Raw genomic sequence first — 21,859 nt, 5'->3', positions numbered from 1 at the left:
CCACTCTGGAAGTAGCTACTATCATCCCCATGTTACAGAGGGGGAAACTAAGGCAAGCAAGGGTTAAGTAACTTGCCCAGAGTCACACATCTAGTGTCTGAAATCACACATTGAACTCAGGTCTCCAAGCCCATTGCTCTTGCAATATGGCACCACCTACCTTGTCCATTGTGGCTTAGTACACCACCTGACTGCAGGACCAGTGAACTTGTGAGGAAATTCTGGGTGTGTATCATTCCCAGGTAAGGAAATCCAGGGAGGTTCGGGTAGGAAATGACTTTTCTTTCCTGAGGTCTTTCTTTCTTCTCTACAAGTCAGGCTATTTTAATATGTAAATGAAACTTTGAAAAAGAAGCTGCTGACCCAGAATTATTCCATTGTTCCAGAAATCCCCAGAGGGAAGAAAGAAAAGAAATGGGTGATGGGGGTGGGGGTGGGAGAGGATGGGAAACTGGGCTCTTGATACTGACATAGAGATCCAAGTTAAATAACTGAATTTTTGTGTCTATCAGTCCATTTTCCCTCCATCTATACATTTATCCTTCCATCTATCTATCCATCCAACCAACCACCCATTCCTCCGTTCATCAATCTGTCCATCCATCAGTCTCTAAGGTTATCTTCTACATACTCTCTTTGTATCTTGTATGCATCTATTTACCTACATATTATTTCCTTATTAGAATGAAAGTTCCTGAGGGCAGCTAGCTGACTCAATGGATCGGGAGCTAGAGATGAGAGGCCCTAGGATCAAATTTTACCTCAGTCAGCTCCTAACTGTGTGATCCTGGGCAAGTCACTTTACCCCTCATTGACTAGCCTTCACTGTTTTTCTGCCTTGAAACTGATATACAGTACTACCTCTAAGATAGAACATAAAAGAATGCAAGTTCCTTCAGAATAGGAAATGTTCTTGATTTTTCTATCTCTTGTGTCAGTGCAGTGTCCAGCACAAAAACTTAATAAATTTTTGTTGTTTAATTTCTTGGCTCTGTGCCAACCATGGTGAATATGAAGACAAGAAATGAAACAGTTCTCACTCTTGAGAAGCTTATATTCTATAAGGGGGAAGGGGGACACAAAATATACAAAGATAAGCATATACAAAATACATACATATATAGATAGATCTATCTCTAGCTTGGTTGCCTTCTGTTGCTTCTTTCTGACACTTCCTAATAACATGTATTCTTTTAACCCAATAAGTGTCCCCTTTAAGGAAAGAAGATCTATTTGTTTTTCCTTCTCTTCTCCCCAGATGAGAGGAACTAGAGGAATCGAGGCACTCCAGGGGCCAGGAAAAATTGGTAACCTATCCATGGTCCCAACAGATCTGGGGTGGAGGTTTACTAAACAATGAATAGAGCCTCTCAGAGAGAAATCTGGGTCTCTTTTTCCACCTAGAATGTTTCTTTACTAATTACTATTACTCAGAAAGTAGAACCCAGGTCAACCAGAACTCCATCATCCATTATAATCTAGCCCCATGTTGGTGAACCTATGGCACTCATACCGGAGGGGGCTGCCCTTCTTTCCCTCCCTACAGTGCCTGAGGACATTTTTCACATCATCTGCCCCTCTGCCCAACAGCCCAATGGGAGCACTTCTGCCCTCCCCTGTCTGGGGTAAGGGGGCGACTGACATGTAGTATGAGGGTTGCAATTTGGGCACTTTGTCTCTAAAAGATTTGCCGTCACTGGTCTAGCCTTTCTCATTTCATCCAGGGAAGGTTTTGGGGTCTGAGACAAAGACTCTCCTAGCCCTTGGGTTTTCTCAATCTTAGCTCATTGAATCTTTCTTTTTTGAAGCTTCCACACAGTACTCTCCTCTCCTTTCTCATCGAAATGTAAAATGTCATAGCTGGAAGGGAACTTAGAACATACTATATAGCATGTTAGAGCAGGAAGGAGCATTTGACTATAGACAGTCAGAACTAGAAGGGATCATAGAACATAGGATGTTAGAGAATTGCATCAGGAGCCATATAGATCATCCATTTTTGTTCATTTTGTTCAGTATTTTCTTTTTTTACAGAGGAGGAAACTGAGGCAAAGGAAGGGAGGATTTATTTCCCAAAGGTTTCAACATCAGTGTCAGAGTTGATTCTTTAAGTGGTAGAACCAAAGCCTCCTGACTCCCAATGGGGAGCCCCTTCCATTGTATTAACCAACCCTTCCATTACTTTTACTTTCTCCAGTTTTTCCCTACTTTACCATTTCCCAGCCCTGCCTTGTTGTTAGACAGCAGCTATAGGGTAATCTGTGACTTCTCAAAACACCAAAAGAGAGTAGCCAAAAACTAGCTAAGTGAGATCTGAACATTTCAATTCCAGGTTTTATTGAATTAATTTGAATTGACCAAGATGGCAAATCTGAGGATGAAATGAGAAACAAAATTTTAGAGTTAACTGATCACCCTAATGCAAATATTGATATTGAGGAAATAGGTCTTGATCAATGACACATGTAAAACCCAGTGGAAATGCTCATTGGCTATGGGAGGGGGTGGGGGAAGGAGAGGGAAAGAACACAAATCATGGAATCATGGAAAATTCTTATAAATTAATTAAATGAAAATTTTCAAATAAAAAAAATTTAGAGGTGTACGGGACCTCAGAGGTAATCTCTATACAAATAATGAACTCCATTTCCAACTTCTTTGTCACGTAGATATCTAGTGTCCATTTGAAGAATCTAAGAACCATTTGAGACCCAAAGCTTCTGGGAATCAAAAGGTCCAAAGGTCTTAAATCAAAGGAAATTCATATTCATCAAAAACTCCAAGCTTCAAAATGCTAAGGGAGAACTTCTGACAAAGAATGCTAGCCACCTCCCGAGAAAGAAGCGATAAATTCTGAATGTAGATCGAAACATACTAGTTTATACTTTATTTTATTTGTGTTTTTATTTTCGACTTTTGGTTTTATATGAATATTCTCACACAACATGACCAATATGGAAAATGTATTTCACTTGATCATACATGTAAAGCCTAGATTACATTTCTTACCATCTCAGGGAGGGTGGAGGGAGGGAGATAATCTGGATATTGCAATTTCGGAAAACATGTTAAAATTGTTATTACATGTAATTGGGAAAATAAAATTCTTTTGTAAATGTTAAGGGAGCCTGTGCTGATTGGCAATTCAATGCTTGTCCCACATATAAGGAATTTTATGAGTGTGTCTCATTTGGGGAGAAGGCAATAGAACAGGTTCAGAGTATGATTTCAACCATTCCTGGTGACCAAGACATCAGGTAGTTATTGCCCCAGATGCCAGTCCAGAGCTCTCTGCTACCTCCACCTATTACTTCCGCCTACAACTTCCTACTATTTGGAGTGACAAGTTGTGGAAGCAGGTACCAACACCCCCATTATGACATTGTGCTCAAACATCTCAAGACCCAGGAGGGTGGAGGGCTCACATAACTGGTTTTTTGCCTGTCCTATGGCTGGCAAAGTTGGACATCCTTCCTGTTCTCTCCCATTGATTCACTGTTGCTGTCTAAAGGGATAAATCTTTTTTTTCTGCTACCTCTCTCTACGGTCTCCTTCCTACCTACCTCAGCACCAGCCCACCATAGTTCTTCTCATTCTCCACCCTCCCATTCCCTTGTACCCTCTGGAATACTTTCCTTCAAGACTTGGTTCAAATCCATCTTCAGGATGCCTCTGTCTGTTCCCTTTGCTGCTTGTGCCTTCCTTCTAAGATTACCTTTCATTTGCATAGTGTAAGAACCCCCCATGAAGGATTAACTAGCCATAAAACCCTCTAGAATTTGTAGTTTTACCAGTTTGGGGAGAGAGGAAACTGGCATCAGCCCTCTGACTATGGGAGTGGAGGTTTTCCTCTCTGAAGGAGAACAAGGAAAAAAGAAGGAAGAAGTTTATTTTAAGCAATCATTTTAGGGTAGTGATGGGCAACCTTTTGAGCTTGGTGTGTCAAAAATAGCCAAAAAAAACAAGCATAACTCAGGTGGTGTCACTTCGAGAAAAAAACATAATTTCATGATATTTACAGTTTAAATAACAAAAATGTATAATTGTAATACATAACTATTTAATAAACCAAAATAGGTAAATTAATATAAGTAGAATTGTCATCTATAGTGCACAGAGTGTCTACACTACACTACATCCTCAGCATGTGACCCCATACTTCTCTGTATGTCATCAAAATGGCTACTCATGTCAGTGTTGACACCTGTGTCATAGGTTTGCCAACACTGTTTTAGGGTAACCTGGGCAGCATCCATATTTTCAGTTCCCTTCTTTAAGACCATGAAAGTTGACTACAAATATATTTACTTTCGGTCTTAGAACTGATACTAAATATGAATTCTAAGGCAGAAGAGCTAAGGGCTAGGCAATTGGGGTTCAGGAACTTGCCCAGGATTACATAGCTAGGAAATGTCTAAGGTCAGATTTGAACCCAGGTCCTCTTGACTTCAGGACTGGGGATCTATTCTCTGAACCACCTAGCTGCCCTTGACCTCTAATTTAAAAGGACAGGTCACAAGGTATAGGTGACTAAGACAAGACCCCAAGGAGAAGAATAGGTGGCCCATTTCTGCCCCAATCTTACTTCTATTTGTGTTTTCTCAAATTTATCCTGTTAAAGAATACATTTGGGGGCAGCTGGGTAACAGTGGATTGAGAGTCAGGCCTAGAGACAGGAGATCCTAGGTTCATATCTGGCTTCAGACACTTCCCAGCTGTGTGACCCTGGGCAAGTCACTTGACCCCCATTGCCCACCCTTACCACTCTTCCACCAAGGAGCCAATACACAGAAGCTAAGGGTTAAAAAAAAAAGAATACATTTATCAGATTAATATTATTTCTAATAAACATCTGGGATTGACTCTGCCCTTGTGTTGTTATTAGTCCACTAGCAGCATCTACTTCACAAAGTTTGTGAGGATCGAATGACAGAATATTTGTAAAGTGTATAGCACAGTGACTGGCACATAGTAGGTGCTAATTCATGAGAGCTCAAAGGAAACCACAAAGGAAAGAGGGATCTTTCCTAGGGCATGGTTGGGAGCTCTACCCCAAGCCTATTGTAAAAAGCTTTTGCTTTCTAATTGAGGTGTAAGCATGAGCCATACTACCGTTCTAAGGACAGAATTACTTTAAATTTGGGTTCTGTTTTATGTCTGCTTCACAGATAGGAGTCAAGGTTACAACTTGTATATATCTTATCATCTATTTGCTGTCACCTCTGATCAAGCTTTCTGAAAGTTTTTGCTTTTCTTTGTATCCTAGGCACTTAGTACAATGACTGACACATAAGAACCTAATAAATATTTGTTGACTGAATGACTTCCCTCCCTATTTTTAACAAACTCCCCCTCATTCTAGATCTCATATCACATTCTTCCCTTCTTCTGCCTTTCATAGAGACTGGGCTTTCTATGGAAAACCCTTCAATATCTGGCTACCTTGTCCAGTGCAGGCTGTTCCTTTTCCCATCTTGCCTTACTCCTTTCCTCCACCCTGGGCCAGGAGGAGGAATCAACTTACTTTTTACTCTCTGCTGCCATTGCTAGACCCTTCCTTTGCTGCCATCACTTTGCAGCCTCTCTTTTTGAGGTTCAATCCCAATCCAGGTATTTCTTGTCATAATCTATTTTTAAAACATTTTTACTAATATATTTTGTTTTTGCTACACCTAAACTTCCCTCCTCCCCTCTACTAGAGAATGATCTCTTTTAACAATGAATTATTTTTAATGGAAATATTTTAAAATTAATTTAACAAATATTTTTAATTGTCAAAACCAATCAATACAATGGGATGTTCAACTTTCACATCAATGGATCACTATTTCTGCAAAAAATAGAGAAGGGGGAACAAATTATGGTATATGCTGGTGATGGAATACTATTGTGCTCAAAGGAATAATAAACCGGAGGAATTCCATGTGAACTGGAAAGACCTCCAGGAATTGATGCAGAGTGAAAGGAGCAGAGCCAGAAGAACATTGTACACAGAGGCTGATACACTGTGGCAAAATCAAACATAATGGACTTCTGTACTAGCAGCAATGCAATGACCCAGGGCAATTCTGAGGGATTTATGGAAAAGAACGCTACCCACATTCAGAGGAAGAACTGCAGGAAAGGAAACACAGAAGAAAAACAACTGCTTGAACACATGGGTTGATGCGGACATGATTGGGGATGTAGACTCTAAACGACCACCCTAGTGCAATTATCAATAATATAGAAATAAGTCTTGATTGATGACACACATTAAAACCAGTGGGAATACGCATTGGTTATTGGGGGGGGAGGTGAAAGGGAAAGTAAAAACATGAATCATGTAACCATGGAAAAGTTTTCTAAAAAAATAAAATATTTAAATCTAAAATATATATATATATATACATATATATATATATAATTAAGAAAAAAATAAGAAAAATAGAGAAGGTAGGGATATATCTTCTCTTATCTCTCCTTTAGGGCCAAACTTGGGTCTTTATAATTTTACAAAATGTAGTTTTGATGGTTATGTGGTAGTTCTTTCCACATACAGTATTGAAGTCATTGTGTGTATTGTGTTCTGCTTGCTTCACATACATCAATTCATCTAAGTTTTTTCATGCTTTTCTTATTCATCATTCATTTCACAAAGCATAGTACTATTCCATTCCATTCATGTACTACAATTTGTTTACCCATTCCCCAATTAATGAGCAACTTTGTTTCCACTTCTTTGTTACCACAAATAAGTACTGATATAAATATTTTGGTGTATATAGAGGCTTCCTTTCTTTTTCTTCCTTCCTTCCTCTTTCTTTTCTTTCTTTCTTCCTTTCTTCCTTCCTTCCTTTCTTTTTCCTTCCTTCCTTCCTTCCTTCCTTCCTTCCTTCCTTCCTTCCTTCCTTCCTTCCTTCCTTCCTTCCTTNTTCTTTCTTTCTTTCTTTCTTTCTTTCTTTCTTTCTTTCTTTCTTTCTTTCTTCCTTCCTTTTAAACCATGAACCTTCTTGGTGCATATCCCTAGCAGTGGAATTTTTGGATGAAGAGATATGCTCATCTTAGTTACATTATTTGAATAATTTAAAATTGATTTCTGGACTGGTACACCAAATTTGGTATACCAAATCATAGCTCCAATAATAAAGCATCAGTGTGATGTTATGTAATCCCTTCACACTGAAGATTCCCATCTTTTGTCATCTTTGTCAGTTTGTTGAGTTCTTTTGATTTGCATTTCTATTATTATTAGTAATCTGGATCATTCTTTTATATGGTTGTTAATAATTTACAATTCTTTTGGGAATTTTTAGTTCATATCTCTTGATCACTTATCTATTGGGGAATAGCTTTCAACCTTATGTATTTGTTGGCTGCCTATATGTCTTGTACACCAATCCCTTGTCAGGGATTTTTTTTCCCCTAGTTGACCATCTTTCTTTTTATCTTGGATACATTATGTTCCTACATTTAAATTTCAAGTAATCAAAATTATGTATTTTATTTTGTGCTTGCCTCTTTGTCTGGTTTGACTAAGAATGGATTCCTTGAATCATTGCTACAGGTCTTTCTTCCAATTATTTTTAACAGTATGGCCTTTAAAAAAAAATTACCTTCTGCCCTAGAATCTATACTAAGAATAAGTTCAAAGAAGAATGGTTAAGTCCTAGTCCAGTGATGATTTTAGAGAGGAGGAGGATGTGAGAAATGTCCTCAGGCACCTGTGGAGAGGGGGAGAGGAGCAGTCTGGCTCCACAGCCATTTGGCTTTCTAGTAATGAACTCTGGTGAACTCTTTGCTGGGATGATGATGCCGGTACTCACAGAGATGGCTCTGAGTGCCTCCTCTGGCATACTTGCCATAGGTTCGACAACACAGGCCTAGGTATTTGGGGTTTGTCCAGGGTCATACAGTTAGGAAACATCTGAGTTCACATTTGAACCCAGGACTTCTGTCTAGACCTTTTTTATCCACTGAACTATCTAGTTGTCTAAGGCTTTGTTTTTATGAAGTTCATGCTTATAGTTAACTGACATCTGCTTCTAGAACTTCCAACCAAATAGTCCAAGATTTGCCTAGTAGTATGACTTTTAATATTCATTTTTATTTTGTTGTACACAACAGTGTAGGCTATTGGTTTAAGCCCAATTTCTGCTAGACTGCTTTTCAGTTTTAATGATAGTTCTAATCAAATTGAGAATTCTTTCCTAGGTCATTTATGTTGCTTTAATATTTTTTTTAAGCCCTTACCTTCTGTCTTGGAGTCAATACTGTGTATTGGCTCCAAGGCAGAAGACTGGTAAGGGTAGGCAATGGGTGTCAAGTGACTTGCCCAGGGTCACACTGCTGGGAAGTGTCTGAGGCCAGATTTGAACCTAGGACCTCCTGTCTCTAGGCCTGACTTTCAATCCACTGAGCTACCCAGCTGCCCCCGTTGCCATAATATTTTAACCACCAATTTACTCCTCTTTTTTCTAAAGTAGCTAATTACCTGATTCAATTTTCCACTCCTCCTTTATTCCTGTCATCATCTCAGGAACATTAATATTTATGTGGACCTCCCTTTAAACATCCTGGTCTCCAAGCTCATCAATTTCCTTAGCTCTCATGACCTATATCTTCATTCCACCATCACAATCTACAGGAGTGAGTAGTTAAACTAACTTTATAGCTTACCATCATTTATGACTCATAAAATCTCTATGTTGTCCAGTTCTTTTTGATCATAATCTACCTGTACAACTCTCTCGAGGCTGACTGAAAATTCCTCCTCCAAGGAAACCAATAATTATAGAATCATAGATTTCAAGCTAGAAAGGACTTTAGGAGTCATTTGGTCTGACTACCTCATTTTATTGATAAGGAAACTGAGAGGCTCAGAGAGGATAATAGGATCATATGACTTGTCCAAATTCACCTAAATAGTAAGCAATAGAGCCAAGATTTGAACCTAGGGCCTTTGGCTCCAAATCTAGTACTTTTCTCCACTCTACCCTACTAGCTCTACCTGCTAAATTTAATGACCTTTTCTCAAACTTCATCTTTCTTGACCTTCTCTGCAGTTTTTGACACTATTAACCTTATTCCCTTCTCCTGGATATTCTCCTCCTCTGACCTCTGTGATGCTGCTCTTTACTTTTCCTTTTCCTACATCTCTGACTACATGGTCTTAGTTTCCTTTGCTGATCATTATCCACCTTCCATTTTGTATGTTCCTCAGGCCTGATCTTGAACTGTCTTTCTCTTCTTTACATTTTCTTTCTTGGGGATCTCATTTATTGATATTGATATTTGGATATATCAATGGATCTATGATCTCACTGATGTAGCTACTCCCTCCAGTGGCACAGGTAACAACCCATTTACACTTCTTTAATTTATGAAATTCTTGTCCATGTCTTATGGCAAATCCTCCACAAAAAGTCAATCTAATATGCAGTAGGGAGGGGTTATTTCTTGCTTTTGTTACGTGATTGGCCCATTACCTTTTCCATCCTATATCTGATGGTATTTTTTTACACTGCTTTTCCTGTGCAATTCTTCATTACTAATATGCTGCAGTTGGCTCTCACCCACCGCTCATTTTTCTATTGCTGTTTTGGTTATCTGAAACTGTGGTATTCAGCAGTAGTGGTATTCCATGACTCACAGACATATAGCATCCCTGGAAGACTATAAATATTAAAATATATGGGCCTTTGTTCCAGGGAGAAGCTTGGAGATCATTAAAAGCACAGATTTCAGGGGGCAGCTGGGTGACTTTCAAAAAGGCAATCCAGTCTGCTCTGTAAGAGGGAAATTTAGGTATTTTATAGATATGTATTTAAAGTGTGGCTGCCAGGAATCAACAATTCAGGTTGATACCATAATTAAATCAGACCCAAGTCAGCATCGGGTTAAGGCAGTTTATTCACAATTAGGAAGGTAAAGGTTTGGGAATAAAGAGGAAGGGAGAGGCTAGTCCAGGCCTGTGGAGGCCTGGACGAGAGAGAAGGTTAAAAGGCTAAATAAATTAGGCTGCAAGCCACAAGGCCCAGCAACCAGATAGGCTAGTGCCTACTTAAGACAGGGATTGGAAGCGGCCTAGGTAGGCCAAGGAAGTCAGCCTAACTTACCCACGTGACAATACAGAGTAGAAGCTGTCTGTGGTCTCAGGAGATCCTTCAGCACCAAGTTCAAGGTGGGAACTGCTTCCCCAGGAAGTAACCAACATATTTAAAGAGAAAGTGTCTCTCGTCACTTCCCGTGGGCCCACCTCTAATTCAAGTGGACAAATGGCAGTCTCTGCACTGATTTTGGACTGCCCAAAGGGCAGTCCCTTGTTCTTGATTTGTTACTTATTGTCACATGTGGGTAACTCGTCCCCCCTCCCCATTAAGGGAGGTGAGGATTACATCATTTCTATGCCTAGGATGAGTAGGGTTTTGACTATGAATTGGCTAGAGTTAATTCCATTTACACAGCTCTCCTATTTAATTTTGGTCCGTCTTTACTATCAGAGTCTGTGATGTTTAAAGTCTAGAAATGGTAACTTCATCATAATTGTTGGGTAAAATGGTTTATAAATAATCAAGGATCTTTTCCATTTTTCATCTCTTTGTTGTTCTCCATCTAGTTTAATCAATAAATGCTGTTGGGTTGCTTTGCTTAGTTGGGTCTCTTGATAAACTTTCATGGAACTTTTCTTCCCTCAACTACTTGTTGTGTGTGTTTTTTTAAACCCTTACCTTTCATCTTGGAATCAATACTATGTATTGGTTCTAGGGCAGAAGAGTGATAAGACTAGGCAATGGGGGTGGTGGGGGTGGTAAGTGACTTGCTCAGGGTCACATAGCTAGGAACTGCCTGAGATCAAGACTTGAACTCAGGACTTCCTTCTTGTTCTTTTTTGAAGCAAAACTGTTCATAATCTTCTACTAATCTCCTTTGTAAAGTATTACAAATCAGTTGAGTTGTAACAAACCGGTGTTGCGCTTGGCTGCTCTATATCTACATTTGGCAGGGAGATCAAGTGATTGCTGCCTCTGATGGTTTCTATGTTCCTTTAGTTGCCTTGATTTACATCAATTAAACTTCCTTAGGAAATAGTGGTGCCCTATTTTAATATTTGTTATTTTAATCATTTCCTGTTTTTCTGAATCAATAGCTTGTTTAAATAGTTAGGTTGGAGAGTTGTCTTAATTGTTCATAATACATTCTTCTCATTTTTATTCTTTCAATTTGGTATTTTAATCTTTCCTTTAACAAATTGTCTGTACACAGAGGGTTTATTTGGAAATTGACCCCCATATCATTAATCTGTTTGTTAAAATAAAATCCATTGCTTGTTTCACAATATGACAAACACAGAAATATGTATTATATGATAATATATGTATAAACTGTATCATATTACCTGATTTCTTAGGGAGGGAGGAAGGGTGGGAAGGAGAGAGAGAGAACATGGATTTCAAAATGTCAGAAAAAGAATATTAAAAATTGTATTGACATGTAAGCAGGGGGAAAATTTTTTAAACAATAAAAATTTTTTAACCATAAAAAAACAATAAAATAAATTTTATTTTTTAGTGTTATTTGTGGTTCATCATGCCCAGAACTTCCTATTTCTCTTCTTGAGTAACATATTAATACTATAAAAAGGGGAGGATTCTATACAGGATAAGGTGCAGGGATTCTCTTCTTAGGACCACCTGCCATATTGGGACCATATGAATGGAAAGTGGATGAATGGGTAAGAATAGCTCATCAGTCTCTTCATGAGCCACCAGGTGGTGCTCTAAGCTCGAGCTCTCCTCGTCAGAGTCAATTCATTGTGTACCACCCGGATGTAAACAATCTACTTGATCCCTTGTGTACTTGGAAAGACCTCATCTGGGTCTCTACAGTTTCCAGTTTACAAGTGCTTTTGCCCAGGTTCTGTCTGGTCTCATTTACTCTAAGTTTGAAAATTCAAAGATTTTAAATAATTTATTTGACTCAGTTGCCCTCATTCCCATTAACGTTTTAATTTTCTGAATTACAAGTGGCACAGTTATGGATTATTGTAGATCGTTGATAAATTATAAACTAACGTGATTCATTTCATTTACTGAATGGGGTTGAAAATAAAAAATATGATAGTAAAAACTCTCAAGCAGCATTCAAGCGTTATTTGCACTTACCACCCTTCTGATACAATGCTAGAAGGCAAAGGTTTAAAAAAAAATACTTAGGATTTCACATTTTTATTAAAACACGAATTCTACTGACTTTTCCTTTCCACCATGCTCCCTCCTCACACACAACATATTTAATTTCCATTTCCATTTCCAAGATTCAGGAAGCATTTCCTTCACTATCACACCTCAAATCTTCCCCACCCACCTCATCCCCTCAGGCAGACAGTACAAGGATTTCCCTCTGGGACATAAATCTTAGATAGAGGTTATCTCCTTCTCTGAGGAATAGGTATGAAGCTGTTTTAGAAGTAGCTGTAGGGCTGTCCTCCCCCCCAACCACCACCTCCCTCCCCTTCATTACCTCAACACCTGGAGAAGTGACGCCAGGATAGTAATGATAGCTATCATTAAGGTTTCCATCTTCACAATAACCCCATGAAACAGGTATTATTCTCATCCCCATTTTACAGAAAAGGAGACTGAGCCTACCAGAGGTTAATTGACTTGCCCATATCACAGAAGTAATAAGAAACTGAGGCAGGATTTGAATTTTATGTCTTCCTGACTCCAAGGCCAATACTATCCACAGAGCCACCTACTTTGCCTCAGAGAAAAACTGGTCCATTCGCCCCAGAGGAAGACACTAAGACAAAAGAAGCCAGAGTGCCTCTCTGAATCCAAGAAGCCAGGGTGGAAAGCCCTGACTGAGAAGGAGACTCTTGGTCCTGGCCCTAGGAAGGGGGCAAGGCCAAAAAGACAGACTTCCATGAGCTGCAGAAGAAAAGGAAAACAGAAACTCATTTGAGCATTCCAAGAAAGAATCATTCCCACTGCCACTGCCACTTGAGAAGACCCTAGGGTGGGGCTCCAAGGCTATTTTTTTTTTCTGTAGAAAAACTGAAAGTTATAAATAGGCTGAGTCAGTCAGTGCCCCAGGAGCCCAAGAGAGAGACAGAGGCAGAGAGAGCCAGGTAGAGTGAGAAAGAGACAGAAAGGGCTACACAGAGAGACAGACACACAGAGAGAGAGACAGTGAGAAATAGACAGAAAGGGCAACAGAGAGAGAGACAGAAACAGACAGAGAGAGGGAGGGAGGGAGGGAAGGAGACAGACAGACAGACAGACAGACAGACAGACACACACACACACACACACACACACACACACACACAGAATAGTAACCCTGGCAGCCAAAGGACCAAGATGGAGCCTTCCAAGGGCCAGTGCCAGGCTAAGAAAGTGACCAGCTTAACAACTAGAAGAGCATCAGTGGGGAAGATCTACTTAGTCCTATCGCAGAACCTTCTAGGATTGAGGAGCAGCAACCAGAGGAGAACAAGGAGTGAGGGAGTTCAGTCCTTTGCCCTTCTTCTCCTGGAGCCCCACTCTGGGTAACATCTTAAATCAGGGTGTTAGGCCTGGAAGCAGACTGGGGTATAAGAGCTGATAAAAATAGCAGCACCTACTCAATGACAGGAAATCCCGCAACCAGTAACATCTGTTAAATGACAGGAAGACCCCAACCAGTAACATTTGCTGAACGAATGAGAGGAGGACCCTCAAACAATAGCATCTGCTGAATAAAAAACAACAAATACCCAGCCCCCAAGTTCCTACTCAAACTCTATATGCCAGCTAGGCCCCTCATCCAAATGTTCCATTGTGGGACCCAAGCTCGAGCTTGCAATAAAACAGTAGTACCTCTTGCTTTTACATTGTCTGGTGTGCCTCCTGATTTGGGAAATCAGAACCAGGCTGAACAAGGGGCATCATATCCAAATAGAAACAAGGGTTAGCAGGCCTAGAGACAGGAGGTCCTAGGTTCAAATCCAGCCTCAGATACTTCCCAGCTATGTGACCCTGGGCAAGTCGCTTGACCCCCATTGCCCACCCTTACCACTCTTCCACCTATGAACCAATACACAGAAGTTAAGGGTTTAAAAAAATTAAAAAAAAAAAGAAAGAAACAAGGGTTAGGTGGGGGAGAGTTGTATGTAAGGATCCTTATAGGCAGCATTTTTACTTAGAAAAATGCATACTAACATTATCTATGTTTTATTTTATTTATTTATTTAATTAAAAAAATTTTTATTTTAAGTATTTACCAATTACATTTTAATCTGGTTTGGCCTGCCTGTAGTAGAAAGTATTGCAAGCAGCATTTTTGACCTTTGTACTAGGTAACTCTTCTCTCAAAGATGCTGATTTATGTTGACAGAGGAAGTTTCCTTGCCACAACCTATCTAAAGAGGAGTTCCTCATACCAATGACTGGCAGGTCTGATCTCTGTCCCTATGTGCCAGTCATTGTACATAGCCCTGGATCAGTTGGCAGTGAGATGGACAAAGGGATAGAGTGTTTGGCTTAAAATCAGGAAGACCTGATTCAAATCTAGTCTGACATTTACTAGCTATGTGACTAGGAAAGTCACTTTACCTCTGTCTGCCTCAGTTTCCTCAATTATAAAATGAGGATAATAATAGCATCTACCTTTCCAGGTTAGGAGGATCAAATGAGATAATATTTGGGTTTTTTTTCATGATTATTCTTTTTTTCTGGGTTATACATATATTATCACTTAAAACATATTTCCATATTATTCATTTTTATAAGTGAATAGCGAATCATTTTGTAAGTGAATCATACACCCAAATAAACAAATAGTAAATCATGTTTTCATCTGTATCAAATGAGATATTTGTAAAGTACTTTACAATCCCTAAAATACTATGTAAATGATAGCTATTATTGGTAGTTGTTATTATATCACTTTTTGATCTCCCTCTTTCACCCTGTTTCCCCAACTTTAAAAGAAGGAAGCAGGACTAGACTAGACTAAAGTCCTTTCCGACTCTGACACTCTTGATTTCAGAAGTACAAACCAAGGCAGGAACTATCTGGGGAAAGAGAAAAAGGAGGATTAAAAAAAAAGAGACTTAAATGTGAATCAATTCAACAAACATTAAGATGTCAGTTACATGCAGGGCACTGTGCTAGCCTCAAGGTGTTCAAGGGTGAAAATGAAACAGTCCCTGATCTCGAGGAGCTTACATTCTATTGGCTGGATCCAGAGCAGGGCTGGCAGCGAATCAGGTGAGCATCTGATCTAGACTAGAAGCTCAGAAGGAAGATGAGATCAGGAGATACTGAGCATAGGATCCAAGGAACAGATAAGACATCCAGATGTCCTCTTTTCAGGGAGTAGAATTGCTTCTACCTTACATTGCATTTGTCTCCTCAGAGCACAGGGAGAAATGATGGTCCTTTATACAAAAACTAGGGTAAGAGAGAATCTGGTAGGCCTGAGTATGAAACATGATAGAACTCTGAAAATGTCTGGTTTATGGATAAAGCTCTACAAATCTGAGCTTTAACCAAAATGTATTACAATGATTTTTCCACCTGTAAAGAGTTTGTACCTTCAAGGGCTACTCTAAACCCCTAAACTCCGCTTGAGATGGGTCAGAGGAAGGGTATAAATCTGTGGCCCCAAGATCAAAAGGGCTCACTTCTAGATTGAGGGAGATTAAATTAGCAGTGAATACTGGAGTCCTCTCCTTGCAAATGCTCTTTTTTTCTTTTCAGATTTATTTATTTTATTTTAATAATAGATTTTCACATGAGTTTTCCAAAGTTAAATGATTGGTGTTGTCTCTCTCTCCCCCTTCTTCCCTCTCCTCTCTTGTAACTGACAAGCAATTCAATCTGGGTTATATATGTATTATCATGTAAAATTTATTTCTATATTTTTCATTTTTGTAAGTCAATAATCTTTTAAAACCAAGACTCCCAATCATATACTCAAATAAACAAGTGATAAATCATATGTTTTCATCTGCATTTTTACTCCAACAGTTCTTTCTCTGGAGATGGATAGCATTCTCTGTCGTAAGCCCCTCAGAATTGTCCTGGATCATTGTACTGCTGTTAGTAGCAAAGTCTATCTCATTTGATCATTCCACAGTGTTTCAGGCACTATGTATAATGTCTACCTGGTTCTGATTATTTTACTCTGCATCAGTTCATGTTTATCTTTCCAGTTCTTTCTGAAATCGACCTGTTTATCATTCCTTATAGCACAATAGTGTTCCATCACCATCAAATACCAAAATTTGTTCAGCTATTCCCCAATTGAGAGACCTCCTTTTAGTCTCCAATTCTTTACCACTACAAAAAACACAGCTACCAATATTTTTGAACAAACAGGTCCTTTCCCATTTTTTTTTTTTATCCCTTTGGGATACAGACCTAGTAGTGGTATTACTGGATCAAAATATATGCAGAGAGGGCCGCTGAGTAGCTCAGTGGATTGAGAGCCAAGCCTAGAGACAGGAGATCCTAGGTTCAAATCTGGCCTCAGATACTTCCTAGCTGTGTGGCCCTGGGTAAGTCACTTAACCCCCATTGCCTAGCCCTTACCACTCTTCTGCCTTGGAGTCAGTGTATAGACTCCAAGATGCAAGGTAAGGGTTTAAAAAAAATGTATGCAGAGAATATTCTTTTTAAAAAATATATGTATACATATATTTTTATATTTTTATATTCATATATAGTTTTAAATATACATATATTTATATATTTTTAAATATATATACATTTTTTATTTTTCTCCCATTATTTGTAAAAACACTTTTTTAACATTCAATTTTTTAAAGTTTTTTTTTTTTCTTAAATAAAAACCCTTACCTTCCATCTTGGAATCAATACTGTATATTGGTTCCAAGGCAGAAGAGTGTTAAGGGCTAGGCAATGGGGTTAAGTGACTTGCCCAGGGTCACACAGCTGGGAAGTATCTGAGGCCAGATTTGAACCTAGGACTTCCTGTCTCTAGGCTTGGCTCTCAATACACTGAGCTACCCAGCTGCCCCCTCAATTTTTCAAAGTTTTGAGTTCCAAATTCTCCCTTTTGAGAATGTTCTTAATGATGTCAATCTCTTCTTCACTAATGTTCCTAACCGTAAAAGATGATCCCAGAATTATTTAAGTCTTCAAGCCCTTCAGAAGCTCATGCTTCATAATATTGATGGTAATGGTGATGTTGAGGACAATAATACTAATCACTGACATTTGCATAGTGCTTTAAGGTTTACAAAAAACACTTTATGCATTATCTCAGTTGATCCTTAACCAAAAAAACCATGTGAGTTTGGTACTGTCAGTAGAGAAAGAAGGAAGAACCCTGGTATTTGATGTTAGGAAACTTTTGATTCTAGTTCCAGCTCTCAACCTGTGTAACCCCAAAGCAAATTATTTGACCTTTCAGATCTCAGGTTCTTCATCTATATAAAATGAAGGATTTGGACTAGGTTATTGCTAAAATACTTTCAAATTCCGAATCCTATAATCTGTCACAATCCCTAATGTACAGATGAAGAAAAAACATTCAGTGATTTGGGTCACACAATCAGTAAGTTACCAGAGCTGGGTCTCCAGACTCAGTATCCTTTTCCATATATTTTACTACTCTAGGGTGTCTTGTGATTGTTGTGACTGTGGTGTCAAGGCAGATCTGACTTGTTTGTGAATAAGAATTGGCCCCCTGTGGCTGTCTCCTGATGATACCAATAAACCGGCAGGGAAGGTGAAAAAAATCTACCAGTTATTCACAGCATGGCCCCAAATCCTCCTCAGCTGATTCTTTCCCACTCAATTAACAGAAATAACTGGTTGGGCGTTCTAGAGACAGCTTCTGTATTCAGAAACTTGGATTCAGGTCAAGTTTGTGAGATAGACTTAAACCACCCACTTGTCCCTTGTGGGCCTTTGTCCAGAGAGGGTGAGTTGGGGACCTTTTACCAAGAGGGAATAAAAGCGGACCCATAGGTTTAGGAAGGAAATCTATTTTCACTTTCTTGATATCTGAGACCTCCTTCAACAAGGAGGATTTAGAGATAACATCCAACTACCGCTGCTCACTTGGGGCCCTTTTTGAAAGGTTTTCTTATGTAGGGTAAAAGTATGGGGTAGCAGAGAGAAAGCCAGCCTTGGTCAGGGAAACTTGGGTTCAACTACTGCCTCTACTACCTCTATGTCCGTGGATAAATCACTTAACCTTTCAGTTATCCCACACTCTTTGAAAACTTGAAGATGGTGGTAGAGCTGATCGCTTTTGCAATATTAGAGGGAATCCTCTAAAAAACGAAAATGTGAGACTGTTACACACTAAGTCTCAGGTTAAAAAAAACCCAAAGCAAAAAACAACCCATTGAATTGGAACCCTAAGGCCACTGGACTATATATATTAAAAACTCAGTTCAGGTTCTAGTACTGCTAATTACTTGTTGTGTAACAGGTAGGTCAGTTACTTCATCTTTCTGAACCTGTTTGCTCATCTGTTAAATAGGGATGTTGATAGCTATTCTGCCTACTTCCCAGCAATGGTGTGAGGATCAAATGTGTGATAGGCTTCTAAGAATGCTATAAAATGGTAAGGCAGTTAGGTATGATAACTCCAGGCTCTGGATCACCCCACATTTAGGTCTTAGGAGATCTTGGGTCTCTCTGTGCCCCCCATAAGCAGCAATCAGACCCACAAGTCCCAACAACCTCAGGCCCAGTCTTCTTGCTGAGATGGGAATTTCAAGTAAATCCCAATACCTCAAGGGTGAGAGAAAAGATATTCTCTCTCTTTTCCCCCTCCCTTCCCTCCCTTCCTCTCTCTCTCTCTCTAGCTGTAACCCTTCTGACAAGCTGTCATTTGACTTTGAAGCTGGCTTGTTCCAAGTGATTTTCTGTTGTCATGGAAACAACATCAGCATTGCCCAATTCTCTTACTATAAGTGGGGAGGCTCGACAGCCCGAGTCCACAGTTTGAGCTCAGCTCAGGAGGCCAATCCTCACAGCAGGTGGGAAAGACAGCCCAGAAAGGCTCAGAGGATAAGAGTGGGGGGAAGAAACTGCGAATGTAAGGAAATGAAAAAGAGTTTGTGTCACTTGGAAGGCCAAGTCTGAGATAATCACCTTTCTAGCCCTCTTTATTTTCAAAAGACCTTGGGCTTAGCTTTCTACTAGTCTGGGCTGGGCTCTCTGCAGTGAGATTTATTCTTTGCTGTCAAGAGTCTGGAAGCTTCTAGTCAAAGCTCACTTGGAGAGAAAACCCATTATGGTAGACTGAGAGTTTAGAGAAGTAGGAATCCATAGGGCCTTGAATGAAGTATCAAGTATTTCTGTTCTGCAGATCGAGGTAAATAGGCCAGGGAGTTTGAGTTAGATAGGAGAGGGCTATCCAGGCCAGAGAAAGACCTGATAATGAAAAGCCCCAGTTGACATTAAAAATTCATTTCAGTGGGACTCTGTACCCCAAAGTTGATCATTCAAATGCAGAAATTAAACAGTAAGGATCTTACATTCTACTATACATCTCTTTATTATCAGCTCATTTTCTCCCAAACTATCCTTTCTGAAGGCACGCAGATTTGATGAATTATGCTTCTTCTCTTCCTATCCTAACTTGACCCCAAACATTTACAGAAAATGTTCTGGATCACTCAGACTGGATCCTAAATACTGGAATCAGTGTTCTAGCACCTTGCTCACCACTGATCCAGGAAAGTTCAAACACAGCCCATACTACTCACAGTTCCATGCTTTGTTGGGTGGGGCAAGCTTGGAGTCATGGATGATTCCAGATCTTAGCCTTGGACCTTTGTCAGTAGTGTTAGACTATAGCAACAGTGGGTCGGCAACATTTTTGGTCATGAGAGCCATAAACGCCTGCTGGAGGATGGAGGTGGAAGGCGCTGGAATATGGGGCAGGGGCTGAAGGGCCCCCTGGGGCACATTCTGAGGCTCTGCCCTGACTGGCTGGTCGGGAGGTGGAGCCAGATATGGTTCCAGAGCCATACGTTGCCGACTATAGGAAACTGGGGTGTAGAAGTATTTCAGGCAAACTGAAAGCAGGGAAATTCCTTTGCTCCCTGACATCATTGTGACTCCTACCCCAAAACATCTGATAACTCCGATAAGACCTAGAAAGAATTATCCTCCTCAGATAGCCCTTTAGATTTTAGATGGACAGAGAGATACACCTCCAGGCTATGCCTTGAAACCATAGAACTGTATCTAAGAAATCTATCTTTCATGTCTCCTAAACTATGAGGGTCACCCTCCCACCCCACCCCATGCCTCAGTGCATACCTCTCTAGAGTCATGTCTTCACTGTGGCACGGGGTCTCATCTTCACTGTTGTAAAGAGTATAAAGACCCCAGAATTAATGTCATCTAGGAGGCAGTTTTCCACCTACGCTGTCCTCCTGGCCAGATTCAACATTACCTTCTAAATTAATAAATTTTTCTTTTTGTTTTTAAGCTAAGTTTTGGAGTCTTGCATTCTTGCGAAGGGTACCCTTCCCGAACCCAGAGGGTTCACCTCAAGCCCCCCACAACAGGGGAACCCTAATTCTCTCTCAGGCACCTATGGAACTCAGAGAAGTCTTTTAACCAAGGAGCTTTGGGTGGTGCTCACTACTCCCAGCCCAGTAGGAGCCAGTTCAGAGCTGTAATCAAGAAACCTCTAAGCCAGTAATTCCCAAAGTGGGCGCCACCGCCCCCTGGTGGGTGCTGTAGCAATCCAGGGCAGTCGTGATGGCCACAGGTGCATTTATCTTTCCTATTAATTGCTACTAAAATAAAAAAAATTTAATTTCCAGGGGGCTTAGTAATATTTTTTCTGGAAAGGGGGTGGTAGGCCAAAAAAGTTTGGGAGCCACAGCTCTAAGGACACACTTTAGAGAATCCTACATTCCTTCTCTCCTGGAGTCAGGAAGAAAGGAGTCTAAAGGAGTAGAGGAAAATCTAAGTAAACTATGATATGGTTTTCACTCTCAGAGACCTGAAGAGATCATCTGGTTCAGACCCCTGCTTCTGTTTTGGTCCCATGAAGTTAGATATCAAGATGGTTAAGTGACTTGCCCAGGATTCCAAAGTAAGTGGTGGAAGGCTGCCTCAAACCTTTTATTTGTGAACTCAAAGCCCTTCCTACCACACTAGTGCCTTATGCATGGCAAAGGAGAGGTACATATCAATTATGTACCTGAGATCTTGGCAACCATAAGGAGAATAGGACAGAAATCAGTTACTTTACTAACCTTCCCCCTTATCATAGCAGCCTTGAAGCTCTACACTAGACCTAGGACCAGGGGAGAGGAGAAGTGGAGGAAAAAGAGATTATTTTCCAGTTGTCTCAGGGGTATCCCTTCTCCATCTTGCCTTTCCTTCCTCTCAAAGTAAGACTGCCATTGGTAGGATGCTGCTACCTTGCTCTCTTACTGTTTTTGAACAGCAGCCTAGTTCATTTTCCCTAGGCCCTTATGCAACTCAGGGCTAAAACCATCCTTCAGAAAGAATCTCTTTTGAAAGCATATCTGCTTTTGGTGGGCAGGCAGCTTAGGTCCTACTTAAAGTGTATCTAGAGAAGAGATTTAGAACAGTGAGCAAGAAAGACACAAGATTCCAAGAAAGGAAGGAAATATAAACTGGAAGAAAAATGGAGAGTAAGATTGTCAAGGAACTAGAGAAAAGCCAGTCACCCTTCACTAAAGGTCTGGGATCAGAGGGGAGGGGAAGCCCATAGCAATAACTTCCAATCTGGGCCTCCCGGAGAACCTAGAAAGTCAGAGCAAGACAGAACATGCAATGTTAATGCTGAAATGGACCACAGAAATCATCTGATTCAACTTCCTCATTTCACATGGGGAAACTGAAATCCAGGGAGGAAACCG

This window comes from Gracilinanus agilis, chromosome 1, assembly GCF_016433145.1.
Source record: "Gracilinanus agilis isolate LMUSP501 chromosome 1, AgileGrace, whole genome shotgun sequence".
Taxonomy (NCBI): domain Eukaryota; kingdom Metazoa; phylum Chordata; class Mammalia; order Didelphimorphia; family Didelphidae; genus Gracilinanus; species Gracilinanus agilis.
The sequence above is the reverse complement of the archived record's forward strand: the minus strand, read 5'-3'. Positions refer to the sequence as shown.